The sequence below is a fragment of the Heterocephalus glaber genome, unplaced genomic scaffold (assembly GCF_053883595.1).
Source record: "Heterocephalus glaber isolate CG9 unplaced genomic scaffold, H.glaber_assembly_v1.0 deba00001577, whole genome shotgun sequence".
NCBI lineage: Eukaryota > Metazoa > Chordata > Mammalia > Rodentia > Bathyergidae > Heterocephalus > Heterocephalus glaber.
The window spans coordinates 24,058,181-24,075,572 of NW_028258358.1; the positions used below are offsets into that span (position 1 = coordinate 24,058,181).

Here is a 17,392-nt window from a genome sequence, read left to right on the forward strand (position 1 = left end):
ATATAAAATGCATAACACTTGTGAGCCCAATACATTTAACTATCATTATAGTTTTGTCTACACATTGATTTGTAAAACTTGGAAGTGACCGTAAATGTTTAGATTAAATTTGCATTAGGATGGGTTAGCAAGTAGTATAACATTGAAGTGGATTGAAATAAAAATGATCTTGATATGATAGTGAAACAAATTTTTATGTATAGAGCATTTTATCTAAAAATAAATCAAAAGTAAAGAAAAACACTGATATATCAGTGCATAAAAATATCTGTTATTTCCAAACTAAAGTTTAAAATGACTATAGTAAAAATTTAGGTTTGTTCAAATTATAATTTCTAATTGATGTGATATTGAGCAATTAATGTTATATTTTGACTCACATCAACATACATTTTGTATCTCACTACTTTTATTCTCATGAAAAATGGAATCCTATTCATTAAAATATAATATTAAGTGCAGAAATATATAAAAGGAAAATCAGAAACATTCATATTATATTAAGTATATCTGCTATTTACATTTTGTGCATTTTTCCAATTTTTTCTTTCTTTATTTTATGAGGAAGTGCAAGACAGAAAGAGGCTTTGTGGTACAGTAACATTTTTATATCTATATTTTAATATTTTAATTCTTACTAATTTTCAGTATTCTGTCATTTATTGTTTAATACTTTTAGCTTTATATAAAAGTTACCTATTGTCTACATGTTTTAAAGGGAGATTTCTAATAGTGTCATATTTGTTTTATATAATGTTCAAGATGTTGAAGTTACAAAGGACACAATTTCCACTGTAATACTGACAACAAGTTGAATAAGCTAGTTTTTGTGCAGGTGGGATTGTGCTTTTTGCTCATTCAGTTGTTTAAATTGTGTGTGTTTTTAAGAAACATTAGACAGCTGAGTGCTCAACAAACCCAAGTGAATTAAATCAGGAGAATTAAAATCTCTTTTTCTAATTGAAAAGAAGAAACATGTAGCTTCTTTTAAAGCTCATACCACTGCATAATTGGAAACATTTCCTATAGAATAAGGATAATAAGAAAAGAGTCAGTCAAACATTAACAAACACATAAATGCTGCATTTAGTCTGGCATCACATATAAATTTTTGAATTCCTTAAGTCACAAATCAAGTTTACACCAGACTTCCTGAACTGTCCCAGAGGCCCTCGGTGATTGTATGAATTGGAATAGCAGCAGCTGGAGGCTGGACAGGATAACAGGAATGCACAAAGATGTCTACAGTTTCTGGACAGCACTAGCCCAGCTAGCTAAATAAAAACAGAATACCGTATTTCTATGATCTTTGTCCAACTTACTATTAGGAAAAGAGAAGATTTAAACTATAAAGTGATAAACATTCTTTGTATTTGACTTGTTTTTTGTAATAGAGGTAACAATTCTTAAAATTTTCATAATTATTTTATTATAGAAATTTTATTTTTTCCAACTCATGTATTATTTTATTTTAAAAATAACCCAACTGGGTAAATTATGGGGTCCAGTGTAACGTTTTGATGTATGGACATTGTGTAATACACAGATTGGGGCAGTTAGCATATTCATCACCTCATGCATTTGTCAGTTCTGGTTAGAACATTCAAATTTTTCTCTATTGTATTGACATATTAAATACAATATAATTAAACATACTACCCTACTGTGATTTAGGAAAACAGAATTTATTTCTTGTATCTATGTGTAACCTTGTATCATTGACTAATCCTGGTCTATCCTCACCTTCCCTCTACTCCCTCTAGCCTCTCTGGTAACCATTCTTCTAATTAGCTACTTTAAATTCCACTATGGGTGAGTGCACACAATATATATCTTTCTGTCACTGGCTTATTTAACTTAACATAATATTTTCTAGTTTCATCCATGTTACGATAAATGACAGAAGGATTTCTTTCATTTCTCTGAATAAACAGATATAACATTTTTTATCCATTCATCTGTACATGGATGCTTCAGTTTTTTCCATATCTTGATTACTGTGAATAATAAACATGGGAATGCAGATATATTTACAGTACATTGATTTTATTTGATTTGAATGTATATCCATAATGATAGAATTGATGGATCACATTTTTGGTAGTTCATTGTAGTGTCAACTTGAATAAGAAATGCTGAGGGCCCGGATTTAGCTCAGTGGTGTCGTGCCTACCTTGCAAGTGCAAGGTCTTGAGTCCCATCCCCAGTACCACTAAATAAATAAATAAATAAATAAATAAATAAATAAAAAGAAGTGCCTAGTGGATTAATTCCTGGGTGTGTCTGGATGATTGACTTACTGGAAAGAGAAGACCCACCATGGATATGGAAGGCACAAAAGAATAAGCTAAAGAATTCCTAGAAGGAATAAAAATACAAAGTAGGGAGTCTTGCTTCTGCTTCTTCTGAAAGGTTCCAATCTTTCCTAGCCCTTTGGATGTCTTTTTACAGGCTTCCATCACAAACCCTTGCACTTTCAGGTGTGGACTCAGAAACTCTGCAGTGAGTTCCAGGCCATTGACTTCTGACTGGACCCTCTGATTCTCCAGCATGAAGATGACCATTTTGTATTTTTCTACACCTGGCTCTACAGGCAGCCATTGTAGGCCTACCTTATATATCCTTTATGTATAGTATAGTATGATATATGGTTTGATATGATATGATAATATGTTCCCCTAGTGAACCCTAAATATTTGAATTATATTTTTAGTACATTGAGGAACTTCTGTTTTCCACATGGTTTTACTAATTTCCACCAATAGTGTATAGGAGATTTCCATTCTCCATCTTCAACCTACCATATTTTTTTTGTCTTTGATAGTAGTCATTCTAATTGGACTAAGGTGTTATCTCTTTAGGGTTCTTATTTACATTTGTCTTTATGGTTTTGATTTACATTTGCCATTTAAATTTAATGTTGAACATGTTTTCATATAATTGTGTCACTAGAGTGACTTTTGAGAAATATTTTACATTTGTTATTTCCAGTTTAATCCAATTAATGGAATTTTCACTGAATTGCTAGTGTTTCTTCTTTAATTTGGATATTGAACTTTTTTCACATCCATTATTTGCAATTTTTTTTCTCATTCTGTATGTTGTCTATCCACTCTGTTGAATATTTTCTTTGTGTACAGAAGCTTTTCAGTTTTATGTAGTCTTGTTCACATATTTTTGATTTTTGCTTCTGAATTAAGTGTTGTTTGGAAAAAATGCTCAAAATAATGTCATGGAACATTTCCTCAAAGATTTCTTACAATAGGTTATCATTTCAGGTCTCATCTTTAGTCGTCAACCCATTTTGAATTGACTTTTGTGTATCAGGAGAGATAAGAATTTAATTTCTTTCTTCTGCATGTGGATATCCAGTTTTTCCAGCATCAATTATTGAAGAAGCTAACTTTTTCCCATTGTATGTCATCCTATTTCAGTTATTACTTTTAATATTAATTGCCATATTCCAAATTGTTATCATGATATACATAATACATTATAATTATATAATTGCCATATAGGTCCACTTTCTTAAAATTTTGCTCATATGGAAATAATGAGTCATAAAATTCCCTCTGACTTTCAGAGTTTTAAAATGTATTCATATTTTTGGGGTAATATAATCATGGTATATACTTAAAATGCTGTAATAATCTTTTCCTATAGTGATAAATTCAAATTTTCCTCCAAAATGTTCTAAGAAATTAACATTACAATTATCTCCCTCTTAAATGTCCTTAAATGAGAATTTTCCAGAAAGATTTATACTCATAAATAGGAGTAAGATTTTGGTAAAAAAGATGACTTTGCCACAGTGGAAGACTATAATTCCACTCTCAGGGTATAGGTGTCTATGTTACCATATTTCCCATCAACACAAGGAGTTTTCCATTTTTGTACGTATCACATATTTGTTTTAATTTGCATTTACATAATTAAAATCATCATGAACATATATACTTGTTCATATAATTTTCTCTCTCTTTTTTTTTTTTTTTGTGTCGGGGATTGACCTCGGGTCTTTGCGCTTGCACAGCAGGCGGTGAAAGCACTGAGCTAAATCCCCAGCCCTTTCTCTTCATTTTTAAAAATTTTGCTCAAGGAACTCTTATTTTTCTTGTTTTTTTCAAAATTTTATTGTATATTATAGTTTTGTAGTATATGTTAATCTATCCGTTAAGCAAATCCAGTTTTGTTGTCAGTTGACCTCAGAATCATTATTTTTTATGTTTTTAAAGAAAAATATTGAAGTGTTTTACCCAGCTAGAATATTGATTCAAAGATTAATTTGAGAATTAAATATCTGCAACATATGACAATATTATATGCAAAGTCAGAATGTTATTTCAACTATGCATGTAGTTTGAATGATTATTTTAAAAATTCTGTTTAGTAAACATTCCCCACTTCCCCAAATTTTTCAGACAGTGCTGCACCACTGAGTGATATCCTCAGCCACCCAAATTTTTCAAATTTTTTATTACAATGCTTTTATCTGATTTTATATCCCTCTGTTATAGTTGTATGATCACCTTTTCATTTTGGCAAGTACTGCTGCAATGTGAACATTTAAATTCTATATGTACTACTTATTGTTGGCATTATTATTGACACAGAGTACTTCACGTACAATCCATAACCATGATTTGATTATATCAAAAATTATAGATATTGCCTTTGACACTGAATCTGGATGAGATATTCACATGTTCACTAATTGTTGTCTTTAAATAATCAGCAGCATGCATATCTGGCAGGTGGTTCTAACTTCTACTTGCATAGAGAACCTTCTGTTGCATTACTTGTTACTGTTGCCCCATCAGCATTTGTCCTGAATCCTTTCTTTCAGGAAGTCCTCCAGCTCAAGTGATGCCTAACAGAGTAAAACATACATCCTCATTCAGGATGTCTCTGAAAGATGAAGAAAATTTGCTTTTCTTTACATATGAAATATAAACATGACAAAGGCAGATTCATATTCTTCCTGTCATAGGATTTATTAAACCTTAAGGTAACTAACATCAAACCCAAGAAATTACAATTGGCCTTTTCTAATATGCAATATATAGTATAAAATGTCCAATAATATAATGTAAAAAATAAATGACAAACACTATGTGTTTTTTGTTCATGGTACATAATTTGGTATTTATGCTATTTGGCCATTTATGTAGTGTCAGAAGATATAATAATTGCTTTTCTCAATGCTGAGACAAAATACCAACCCTCAGTTTAAAGGAGGGAAAGTTTATTTTGGCTCACGGTTTGTAAAGGTTTCAGTCCATAATTGGCTGACTCCAAGTCAGGGTGGCATGGCAGAGGGGAGTCTCAGAGGAGAAGCAGCTCATGGTTGCCAGAAGGCAGCAGTAGCACCAATCAGAAAAATACGGCAGCATCTCTTTCATTTCCTCTTTCTATCCAGGCTGCATATTCTTAGAGCAGGTAGCACTCACACTCAGAGTGGGCTTTCTCATTATCCACCTCTAGAACTATTCCGAACCAATCAGTAAACTAATTTAGTAATCACACACCCTTAATCCCAGCATCACACACTTAATCCCAGCATTACTTACTCTAAAACCAGCTGCCTCTGAAAAGCCCCACCTATGACATCATGAGGCTTTGGGAGGACATCTAGATAAAAGCCATAATAATAGGCCATATTATTTCATGTACTTATTTTTGCTAGGTTAGTGTATAATGATTGAAAACTATGTCTTTGGTTTTGTTTAATTTTTACCTTTCATTTGTATCTTAACTAAAAAATCATAATACACTGAGGGGAAAAACTAAATATATATGTGTATACAAGTGTGTGTTATTGGATTTGCCACTATGTTTGTATACAAATAAAATAAAACTTTGATGCTCTTAACACATTAATATGGAAAAACAATGTGTTTAATAGAGATTACATTGAATAGTAGTGACAAATGGATTTCTAAGGCAATAAAAATCTACTTGGATATTTCTTCAGATGTCTGTTTGAGAGACTCATAGTTGATGATTGATTTGGACCTGCATATAGTATATTCAGCAAAAATTTTTGTACATTTTTAATGTGATGTTATTTGAAGGTGCATAGTAGCATTTTATAACTATCAACTTTGATCTACTCATCTATTTTATTTTATTTTTTTATTATTTTGGAGAATACTTTATTAGTTTCTGTAATCAAACCCATGTAGATAAGACCTTACATGTTTAATACAGTGTATGACCCCTGTACAAATGGAAAAAAAATTAAGTTTAACATTTCTAGACCAATATGGCTGTTAATTTCTGCACAATGCCAACTCAACACAGTAAACTGGGATAACTTTTTCCAAAGTTGACAGCACAGTTAAACTTTCCAAAAATTCAAATTGTATATATATGTATATATAGATTTATATTTATATAAAGAGACCAATAATAGCAGTATGTTATGCATCAATAGCAGCAACAGCTTTTCTAGGTTCTGCAGTCATGTGAACAAAATTATAGAGCTATCCAGCACACTCCATTTAAAAAAAGAAAGAAAGAAAAGTAAAATACCCAGAAAACAGCAAAGTTCTGTTACTGTTGTGGTACCTGGCATCTATTTTAAATGTAACAGAGGTACAATATTTCAATAATATAATAAAATTTTAAGTTTAAAAAACCAAAAGCAGTAATAAATAATTAATGTATAAAGGTAGAATGATTTTACCCTATTAATTAAATTTATTTAAGACAAACTGACTAATCTCTCCTTTGTCTTATTTACAAACATAGCTCTCTGTTTCTCTGTCTTTCTTTCTCTCCCCCTCACTCTTTCATATAGTTTATGTAGTGAAATAATAAATGAATTTAAAAATTCAAGAAGGTATAAGTAAAATTACAAATTCAAACTTGATGAGTACAAGCAGAAGGGAACTTAATATTCCTTAAAGCATAAGTTTTTGGCCTCAAACTTTCTTTGTCTGGAGATTGTAGATAAAATCATGAAATACTTCAAAGTACCTAATAAAATAATTTCTATTTTAAATATTGGTAACTGAAGCAAAATGAAGTCACTAGAAAATCTCAGCTAAATAAAGACAGTGAAGTCCCACAAAAATTAAAAAAATGTAGAGAACCAATAACATGTTGTAGCAAACCATTAGTATAAATATAATTTATATCATCCTCTAATCTGTGCTTCACTTGTGTTGGTTAAGAACTGATCTATGTATCTGATATGCACAGACAAATAGAGCAAGGCAGCTTAAATAATGGGCTGCAAATGACAGAATGCCTCTATGTATTTTTAAGAAAAAATAGTGGAAAATTATTGAGCTTCTTAGAATCATTAGGAAGACATAGGACTGGACTTAAGAAAATGACAGTTACCAAAGAAACTCTGGGAGATTCAGTAGCAGAAACTACAGCAAAATGTACACAGATAAGCCAACTGGTCCACACATTACAGCTGTTACTACAACAGAGAAATTCTTTTGTTCCTGGACTCTTTCAGTCACTTAATTGGCAATGCACCAAGAGCATTATTCCCTTAGCCTGCATGATATCCCAATCCATAGGCTGTGCCTTTTGACTGACTTAACAAGAACCACACACTAAATTTTATGAAGAAGACACATTATGGAAGAATTTCCCTAAAGTGAGATTAAAGAAAAATTTAAATTAAAAGGAGTGGCTAAGTTATTGGAGGAAAATCAGTTCACATTTTTATATCAGGTTCACATATCAGATAGTAATAGAATTGGTACTTACAAGGCTTCATGGAATATAGCTCAATACCTTCCCTCTCACAACAACCACTAGCAGGCAAAGACTCGTGTTGGCAGGCATCCTGCGTCCTAGTATCCAAGGGTGTGTGTGTGTGTGTGTGTGTGTGTGCGTGATTGTTTGTGTGTGGAGGAGGGTGGGGGAACAGCAGTATGACTTTTCTGTCTAGAGCACAGTTAATGAACATTTTATATTAATAAATTATTAATATAATTTATTCTAAAAGTATCATTAAACTGACAATATTAGTAGTATCTTGATGGTGTGGTATAAAATAAAATTAGGAGACACCATTATGTAATATTTCTACTAATAATTTACTGTAAAAAGTTAAAACCTCTGTGATTTCATTAGCCTTTTTGACAGCACTAGATTTTGAACCCATGCCCTTTGACATGCCAGGCAAGTGCTTTACCACTGAGCTACGTCCCCACCCACTTTTATTTTGAAACAGTCTCATTTGGCCAGAGAGTCTTTGATCTCAGGATCCTTCTGCCTCAGTTTCCTGAATAATTGAAATTATATGATTGGACTAGAATGCCTGGCTTTATTTGCCATTTTTAGTATTCATTGTATTTAATTTCTTTAACTTTTAAGAATGTATAGAAAGAACTAAGAATTTAAGTAAATTCTCTTTTATTAACTGAAATTTAAAGCAGTATTCCTTTAAAACCAGATGGTTTTATAATGACTGCATTTTACTTCTTTTATTTCTAACTATTATAGTTTGAATGTCTTTCTTACCATCATCAAGAGATACGTTTGTTTACAGCAACAGAACCAAGAATATGTTAAAAATTTGGAGGTATTTTTGTTTTACTTGCAGCGCAATGGAGTATTCTACTATTACGGTGTATTCATTAGTTTTCAGTATATGTTCATGAAAAATATTTCCATAGTAAAGTACAAAGTTCACATAACAAGTATTCATCTCTATAGTTAGTATTTTTTCTAATCAGCCTTCCCTTGTGTAAGCATTGAAATAGATTATTGAAAGAAACACTGTTCATGCAGAGGTTTAACCTGGCAATTTGTCCAAGTTCTTTCTCTCAGTGAAGGTTTTAAAACAGATTTTATCTAACTCAGTACAAACTGTGTATCAATAATCAAAAAATGTTAATGAACTTTACACCAAAACTGCTTTATAAGAATAAACATCCTGTGTCCCCAGTCCCACAGGTGTAGGATGCAATAAAGTTTTGACACCACTACAATTAATATTATGAAATGTACCTGATACAAAATGTTTTTCTGAGTTTTTTATCTAAGGAAGACAAATTAACAAGCAACAACAAAAACAACAACTTTCATAGAGTTCCCATTTTCTTATATTAAATATCCTTAGGCTTTGTATAATTTATTCAAACCTTGTATATCAGTCTGGGTTCAAAAAGATATAGAATCCACAGAGTAGGTTAGTCAGGGAGTGTTTAAGAAATTAATAGCTTGATAAAAGAGTAATGATAGCATGTAAAGAAGCTCAATATGACAGTGTTCCCTAGGGGGACTAGGAGAGGACTGAGACATGTAATTCACATTGTTTTGCCTGTTGTAGTTGTTTTATTTTTGCAGGGGAAAAAAAAGTAGGCCACCTTCTGAAGCACAGGTTTGAGGAGAGAGGATACATATTGGTGTCGCGGGTGTGCAACATGAGTCTGAACCTTCATGGGTACAGATGGCCTTCAAAGCAAGCAAGCTGAGTGGTGCTTGCAGAAAGAGGGTCTACTTGGTGAGTGGTTGTTCTGACTGCAGACGGTGAGTGGGCTGTGCACAGGCTTAAGCATGCCTAGGTAGGCAAAGATCTTCACAGTGAGTAATCGCAAAGGTGTCTGCTCGCAACTTCAGCAGGAAGCCTTTCAAGTGTGCAAGTGGCTACAGAAAGGTTGGCGCAAGCCCTCCTTTGCTGAAAACATAACTACTAAATGATCTTCTTCCTCCTGCAATGTCCCTTTGGAACTTTTTCCTGAGAAAATGTCACAGCATACTCACTTCACATGAGAAATATTTTTAAAAATTCTGTTGTTTATCCCAGACCATTTACTGAGAGGCAAAGTGTTGATAACTGACAATGTAATTAAATTCAGGGAAAGCATTTTTTTGGTTACTCAGCTCCCATATTCAGCTCACTACTTATATTTGAAATCATTATTACAAAAGAAAAACCCTGTATGTGTATCGAAACTTAATACATCAATCCTTCTCATTAGTGGAGAAGTTCTATTCTCCAAAAGGAGAGGGTGCACATTCTCAGCAGTTATTTTTTTTACCAAGGGAGAATGGCCGATTCCCCAAATTTGGTCAGAGGAGTCACTGAACAATATACCTTACTGAACTTTAAAGGCTGAATTATAAAACTCTCAATAAGTATCTCTCCTCTACAACATGGTGCCTTGAAACACATGTACATCATATGATTAAATCTACCTAATTAACATATATCTATTATACATTATTATCATTTTTATGACAAGAACTCTTAACATCTACTCTTGTAGTATTCCTATGAATATCAAATAATATCCACAGTCACCATGCTGTACAATAGTTCTCGTAAACATATTCTTCCTTTTCAACTGTATTTTTTATGCCCTTTTACTGATGATATCTACCTACCACACTTTCAAATCATCCCAGGATCTGGTAACAAGCATTCTATTTGAAATATTAGGCTATTATCTAAAATATGTTTAAAAATGATGTCTTAATGTTTGTCATTTGTCTTTGGTTATGGTGTTTCGCTCATGAAAATATCTTAATTATTTCTTGTCAAGTTTACCAAATATTTCTTTTAGTTTAACTTCTGAAAGCCTTTGTCTCCAGTCAGGCTGTGGAAAAAAGTCAGCAGAAATACCCAGTTTTGAAGAGAAGATATCTGAGTTTTACACAGATCATTTTCCTCAACTCACAGAAACAGTGACATTCAAGCCAATATTGAAAATACAAGTGATTCCAAAGGACATGTGCTAGTTGCATTCTTTCAAGAAAATGGTAAAATAATTGTGTATAGATGAGTAGATGATGTCAAGGAGATGACCCGAAGTGATGTGGAACCATATAGTGTGAGATGAAAGCAAACGTTTTTAAAAAGTAGAATTATATTTTTTGAGCTCTAAAATTGTGATGTTTACCTGAGTGTTGAAGAATACAAGACGAAAAAAAAAAAAGACAAAAACACCTAGAATCCAAGCTAAATATGAGCGGTCTCATGAGAGGATATAGGAACATAATTAAGGACCTCAGATATAGCACCCTCACTGAAAAGATAAATGAGGGAAAGAAAAGACAAGAAAATAAAACAAAGCAAAAACTTGACTTATTGTATGGCATAAAGCTAGTGAGGAAAGCTACTTGTTTGGAGAAGAAGGAAAAGATATACCTACTTCATATATATTTTGACACAAATTAGCACGTGAAAAAATGTAGAAAACCAAAAGCATGCCTATTTCTTCACCAGGAAATAGGATTATGGATTTTGTTTGTTTTTCAACTGAGTTATTTTATTGAGTCATTAATTCCTGTCAGCTTCTTTGTATCAACTTTTTTTCTTTTTTTTTTTTTTTTTGGTACCGGCAATCGAACTCTGGTCCTTGAGCTTGCACAGCAGGCGGAGAAACCACTGAGCTAAATCCCCAGCCCCTTCTGTATCAACTTTTGTGCTATACTACCTTAAAGGTAGCGATAAAAATCTCACAAATCACATCATCTGGCCGGGGATTTAGCTCAGTGGTTCCTGCGCCTGCCGCGCAAGTGCAAGGTCCCAAGTTTGATCCCTGGTACCAAAAAAGAAAATCACATCCTTCAGCCTAGGCTGAAATATATTTGTATTAATCTCAAATCTTCCTTTCTTTTTCCATTTACTACTCAAACGTTGAGGGCTTCAAGGGAGGCTTAAAAATTAGATATTCCAGTTACTATTGTGAAAATGGCAGTGTGAGCAGAAAACATTAAGATAATTTTTATAATCATTTTAATACTGCTTTTCAGTTTATTCCTTCAGAATTTCACAAATAGGAAAAAAAATAAAGCTATCAGAATGTTCTTGGAAGAAGCAGAATATATATTATTCCAGGCTTATTGATTGGAAATAGTTTTAGAAAAGCCAGACTCCTTCTATGTGTCCCTCTGGGAACTGATGCTTCTTAGTTATGGTACGATTTAGAGCGAAGTTGTTTTCCTGAGGCGACAGGAAAGTATTCTCCTCTCATTTTTAATAAAGCAAAACACAGCGCACAAAAATAAAGTTTAAATGTAAATGTGTACTAAATGCATACCTTCTAGGATGAAAGGATGCTTCTTAATAAAATATGTAAATTAAATTATTATAAATTTTGTATTTTTAATAAATTAAATAAATGCTGAGTGCAGTATTAAAATATATACATTTAGACAATAAAAATATATATGTTTGCCAGAGCTTCAAAATTAGTTGTAAATTTAAGTCAATGTCACCATTTCAACATAACAATTATAATTCTAGAAAAGAGGAATGCAGACATGCTACACTATATAAGACAGGTTAAGTTACCCAAATACCTCTAAAATACTAGGCCTTAGCTACAGTTTCGAATATAAGTGTCCCCTCGAAGGTTCATGTTGCAAAATCTTGGTCCCCAGAACGACACTACTGTGATTTGTTGGAAACAGTAGGCCACCTTTAGGTCTTTGGGCTGTATCCTAAAGAGCAGTGTGAATGCTTCTCCCCTCCCTCTGTCTTTTGCTTCTAGCTGTGAGGTAAGCAGTTCTGCTTTGGCATCTGCTTCCACCATGATACTCTCCCTATGCAATGGAACCAAATGATAATGAAACAAAACTTTCAAAATTGTGAGGCAAAAGAAATCTTTTTACTTCATGACACATCTCAAAATTTTCTTATACTTATGGAAAGCTAATAAAATCCACAATAAACTCAGGCTTTACTTTCGAGATTGAAATTCAATCATCTACAGTTCATGAAGATATTCCTAAGTATCATGACTTTACAAATCACAGATAATAAAAAAGGAAAAGAAAAATATTAACTCTAAATAGATAGCACTTTCTTAAAATAAAGGGCTCTGGGCTACTTCAAGGTGAAATTTCATTTACTCCTAGTTAAGCCTTCCAAAACTCATTGTTTAAAAAGATAAGAAAAAAAAAAAACACCAAAAAATAGCTGTGGAGGAATTTTTCATTTAGCAAATTCTACACCACAATAAAATGTAACCTCTTTCAGAAATAAGGAATAAATGTGAGAAAATTTTTTCAAACTTTTAGAAATAGTTTCAGAATATTCATACTTTCTCTTCAGTTGATATTGTGGAGCTAATGTAACTCTGATGTAACAAAATACAAACGTAATGCTTCTTTTATGAATATATATACAAATAATACTTTGACATCCCAGTGAACCCATTAATACAATAAAAATAATTATTAATAGGAAGATTATTTTAATTTGAACAAGTAGTTTGGTATTTAAAATTATCTATTACACTATATCACCTAACTACATCAAAGAAAACAATTATTTATAGATAATATATAGGGATATCTATCGATATCCAAGGACCATTTTCTGCTACCTGTGTTCTGAGATTTACCATAGTCATTGTTTTTAGCATATTTACATTTACCATGGCTATTGATATTTACAATTCATCTAAGCATTTGCTTTCTGACTTTCTTCTTCAATGATTCCCATCAGGATAAATTGAGTGCTGTAGTAGTTTATTTTATGTCTGCTAATGAATGGTTATATTTTGTAGAGTGGTTTAATTGCATGTAATTAACTTATTATATGTGTATCATTATAAAGTCTGATTATGAAATTTGTTAAAATATTGAAATAGTGTATCTGTCTCTTATCCAAAGCTCACCTTTAGGGTAATATACTTTATTATAAATAAATATAAATGCATAGTATGTTATTAGTTTCACTTTAATATATCAGTAAATATGTATTTTAATATTTTCAATCTTTTTTACTTACCCAAGTATTTATCTGTTAATACTTTGTAATGCATCTTAATACTTACAGATTCAGAGTCAAAAGTTTCATCTTTATACTAAATTCTTCAGAAAAATTTTTTTTTCAAGACTTTTTGAAGATTCAATCTATTGCAGTTGCATTCTCCCAGTTCTCAGCCTTGCTACTCTCTTTGCTTAGCTTTTTTAGGGAATTAAATATTGAATTCCAGAAGCACAGCATTAAATTCCCAGCCATTTTTACCTTTATTTGAGACAATTTTTTGGTAAATTGCCAAGGCTTGCCTTGAATTTGATATTATTCTGCCTTCTAAGTAGCTGGGATTATAGGCATGTGCCACCAGCCCGGGTTTAGCTTTCATTTTTGCTAGATATTTTCACTGTATATAGAATTCTAGCCTTGACTGCTTGATATTTTGTCCTTTTTGCATTTTTAATTACCTTTCAATAGTTATTTCAATTATGTTTTGATGAAATTTTAGCTTAATTTTTTCTTTGTTCTTCTGTGTATATTTTATCATTTTTCCCCACCTGGCAGAAAAATTCTGTTTAACTTTGGTTACCTAGCAGTTTGACTCAGATATGTCATTTCCTTTTTTTTCATGTTTAAATTATTAGTAGTATTGTTACTTGTACTGATGATAGTTCCTAGGTATAAATTTGATATCATTAAAAAATTGTGTAATAAGTTTTAATTCTGAGTGTCCAAAAAGAATACCAAATAGAATAAGACAAATTTTGTCACATCAAGTGGCAATTTAAAACTGATTTTTTTCTATGAAAAACAGGTTAATCACTAAAGAATTAATAGTTCTGTGTTATTACCATTTTATATATTTACATATAGTTATACCAGCATACTTTTGTGTTTCAAAATCTTAATAACTGCCAGATATGAAAGATTTAAAATACATATTAAATATAAACAACACAATATAATTTAAACTGTTTCACATTATTACAAATGTTGCTCTAAGTGTACATTCTAAGGTCAACTACAAACACACTTTTTCTGCCATAAAACAATGTTTAAAAGTTCTTTTCACCCACCATTTATTTCAAAATAACCAGGATTTTTATTAAAAGAAAAAGAGTATCTTGAACTCACCTCAGGCTATTTGAATCATAGAAGGAAAATGACTAGTGGGCACAGGGACTGGCATAAACTTTCCTCTTCAAGTATAGAGAGAATAATGTTTGGAAATCTTTAACTGTTATAAAGGGATATATTTGTACAATTCAATTTAGATAAAATACTTCATCTATGCTATAAAAACATAGTGACACTTCACCAGATGCATTGTACTATTCAGTAAACAGTTACTGTCAAGGATATCAAATTATAAAATTTATTTAAGCTGACAAAACTTGTATATATTTAGGTGGTAAAATGTGATATTATATATTTATCATCTTCCACACATATCATTAACTTGCAGTTAATGCAATTAAAGCTTATTCTTTTAGAAATTTTGCAACATATAATGTACTAACTGTTCTCTCTATACTGTGCATTGGACCCTTAGAATTTATTTCCTTAATTAATTGAAACTTTGTACACTTTGATTAATATTTCTTCATTCTCTCTCCACTGCTTAGATAGCTCTCATTTCTCTGTCTTTATTTACTAATTCAACATTTTGATTCCACATATAAATGAGGTCTAGTTTTTGTCTTTCTGTACCAGACTTATTTAAATTTGCATAGCATACTATAAGTTTATCCATATTGTCACAAATAACAAAATTAGTGAACCTTCACATTTAAGGTCAATAGCATTCCAAATTATCTTTATCCATTCAATGGAATACACTTTCATAAGTAATCATGGATCCTGAACTTATTCTTATGATAAAGGCTCCTCTTCAAATCACCTGTAGTTCATTCTATAAATTACCATCTTACTGTAGTGGTCAGACAATGGTTATGCATTTTCTAGTAATGGAAACTTCGAGTAAAATCTTGAACACCTTTGGATTTAGTTCTGAAGGAAAAATATACTTCATCCTATACTGTATGACAGCCAAATATTGTGGTTCTTAGTTACTGTGCTTTAAAAAGGCACCTTTTATGTTCTCAAAGAACCTTGATATGAACACCATTAGTGCTGATTATTAGACTCATTATATTCTGTCAGGTTCTATACTTTCTTCAGTTTGTTTTGTCAGGAGTTTGGTAGAGATTAGATAATTCTTATAAAATTTGTAGCACCAAATAGTACCTTTAAAAATGCACTTTTGTGACTGTACTTTTCATCAAATATGGGTTTTTACATTGATATTATGTACAGAAGCTTTGTTGAAAGGGAATTATATAAAGAAACTCAGAATCTCACAGAGAGAAAAGCCTGGCAAATCTGCAATTTAGAGTTGCCCCGGAGACATTTTTCATAACACTAAGAGCTCAGTTTAAACACTGCACTTAATCACTGAACAGTTATAATGTATCTAACACTAGCAAAGTCATAGAATTCTCATTTTCTAAGCATCTGTGAAGAGCTAAAGTCAAATCTCTCAGCCTCAACTAATTCCACACTCTTTTTCCTGCTTATTTCCTTCCTAAATTATATAATATCCTGGATTAAAGTATAGGTCAGAACTGTTAAAGTGTCAGTAGAAAAGAAATTGCTGTAGAAAATTGCGGGAAAAAGTACTTAGCATACCAATTCAGAACAAGACAATCCAATTAAATGAAAAAGAACAAGTAAAAACAATACCAACCTAAAGGAAATACCTGTCCATCATTATGGAGGTAGCTCATGCCTAACCTTTGATGTTGCTAGCTGACTTCTGTTTAAATTCTTCCTATGTGAAATCAACAGTGTTGGCAGCTTGGGAATCAACTAATATTTGTTGTAACAAAAGAGTTGATAGCACAATTTTATATTTAAGAAATATATTTCCATACCTTATACCTTCAGAATCTGCTTATCTAGTAAAATTTCTATTACAAAATTTTGGAACCATTTATTTGACACTTAGAAGTGCCTGGCTAAATTATAATTTTTAACATGCTCTGACAGTATAAACTTTTACCCTAAGACTTCTGATCGGACCCGAGGAATATTTTTGTTTGCTCAGAAATGTGTATCTTTAAATTGTAATCCAGGTAGAAAAAGAAATTATTACAAGAGAAGTAATGGCTAAAATTGTATCCAGAATTTGAAAATATCCCTTCTTGATAGAATACAGATAACTCATTTCACTGTAGGTTCCTCTCCCAATTTTTTAAGTTAATAGACACACTTGGAAACAGATTGGTTTCTATTATCAGGAATCAGCTTTAATATCTTTAGGAGAACAGTTTTTAACAAGAAACTGTAGGAGATTTGTGAAAAATCTACACCCAAAGCGATTGTGTTTATTGGGTATATTTTCATCCCTGTAGAAAAATATTAGAATTATGATTCTGTTTGACAAGTTGGCTAATGACTATATCTCTTAAGAGACTTTGCTTTTATTGCAAATACAGATGATAAACTTCAATTCATTCTCCTAGAATTTCAGTTGCCCTTCTGAATCATTTCTCCTTTTGTTATTCCTCTCCCAATCAGAAATGAATATTTGTACCACATGTTAATTATCCCTTTGCCTTTTTTCATAGCTTTATTATATATGTATGTGTCTGTAAATTATACACTTTTCTCTTTTTCAAAATGTCCCATAATGGGTTAACTAAATGT

At 31.7% G+C, this 17,392-nt stretch overlaps 1 long non-coding RNA gene across 1 annotated transcript in view; it reads right to left on the reverse strand.

Annotated features, from left to right (window-relative positions):
- The window catches only part of LOC147823531 (uncharacterized), a 43,742-nt gene extending 35,878 nt beyond the window's left edge, over window positions 1-7,864 (reverse strand). The window contains exon 1 of the long non-coding RNA XR_015443720.1: window positions 7,732-7,864. This is a non-coding gene — a long non-coding RNA (uncharacterized LOC147823531). The remainder of the gene's footprint in view (window positions 1-7,731) is intronic.
- Window positions 7,865-17,392: the final 9,528 nt, after the last annotated feature.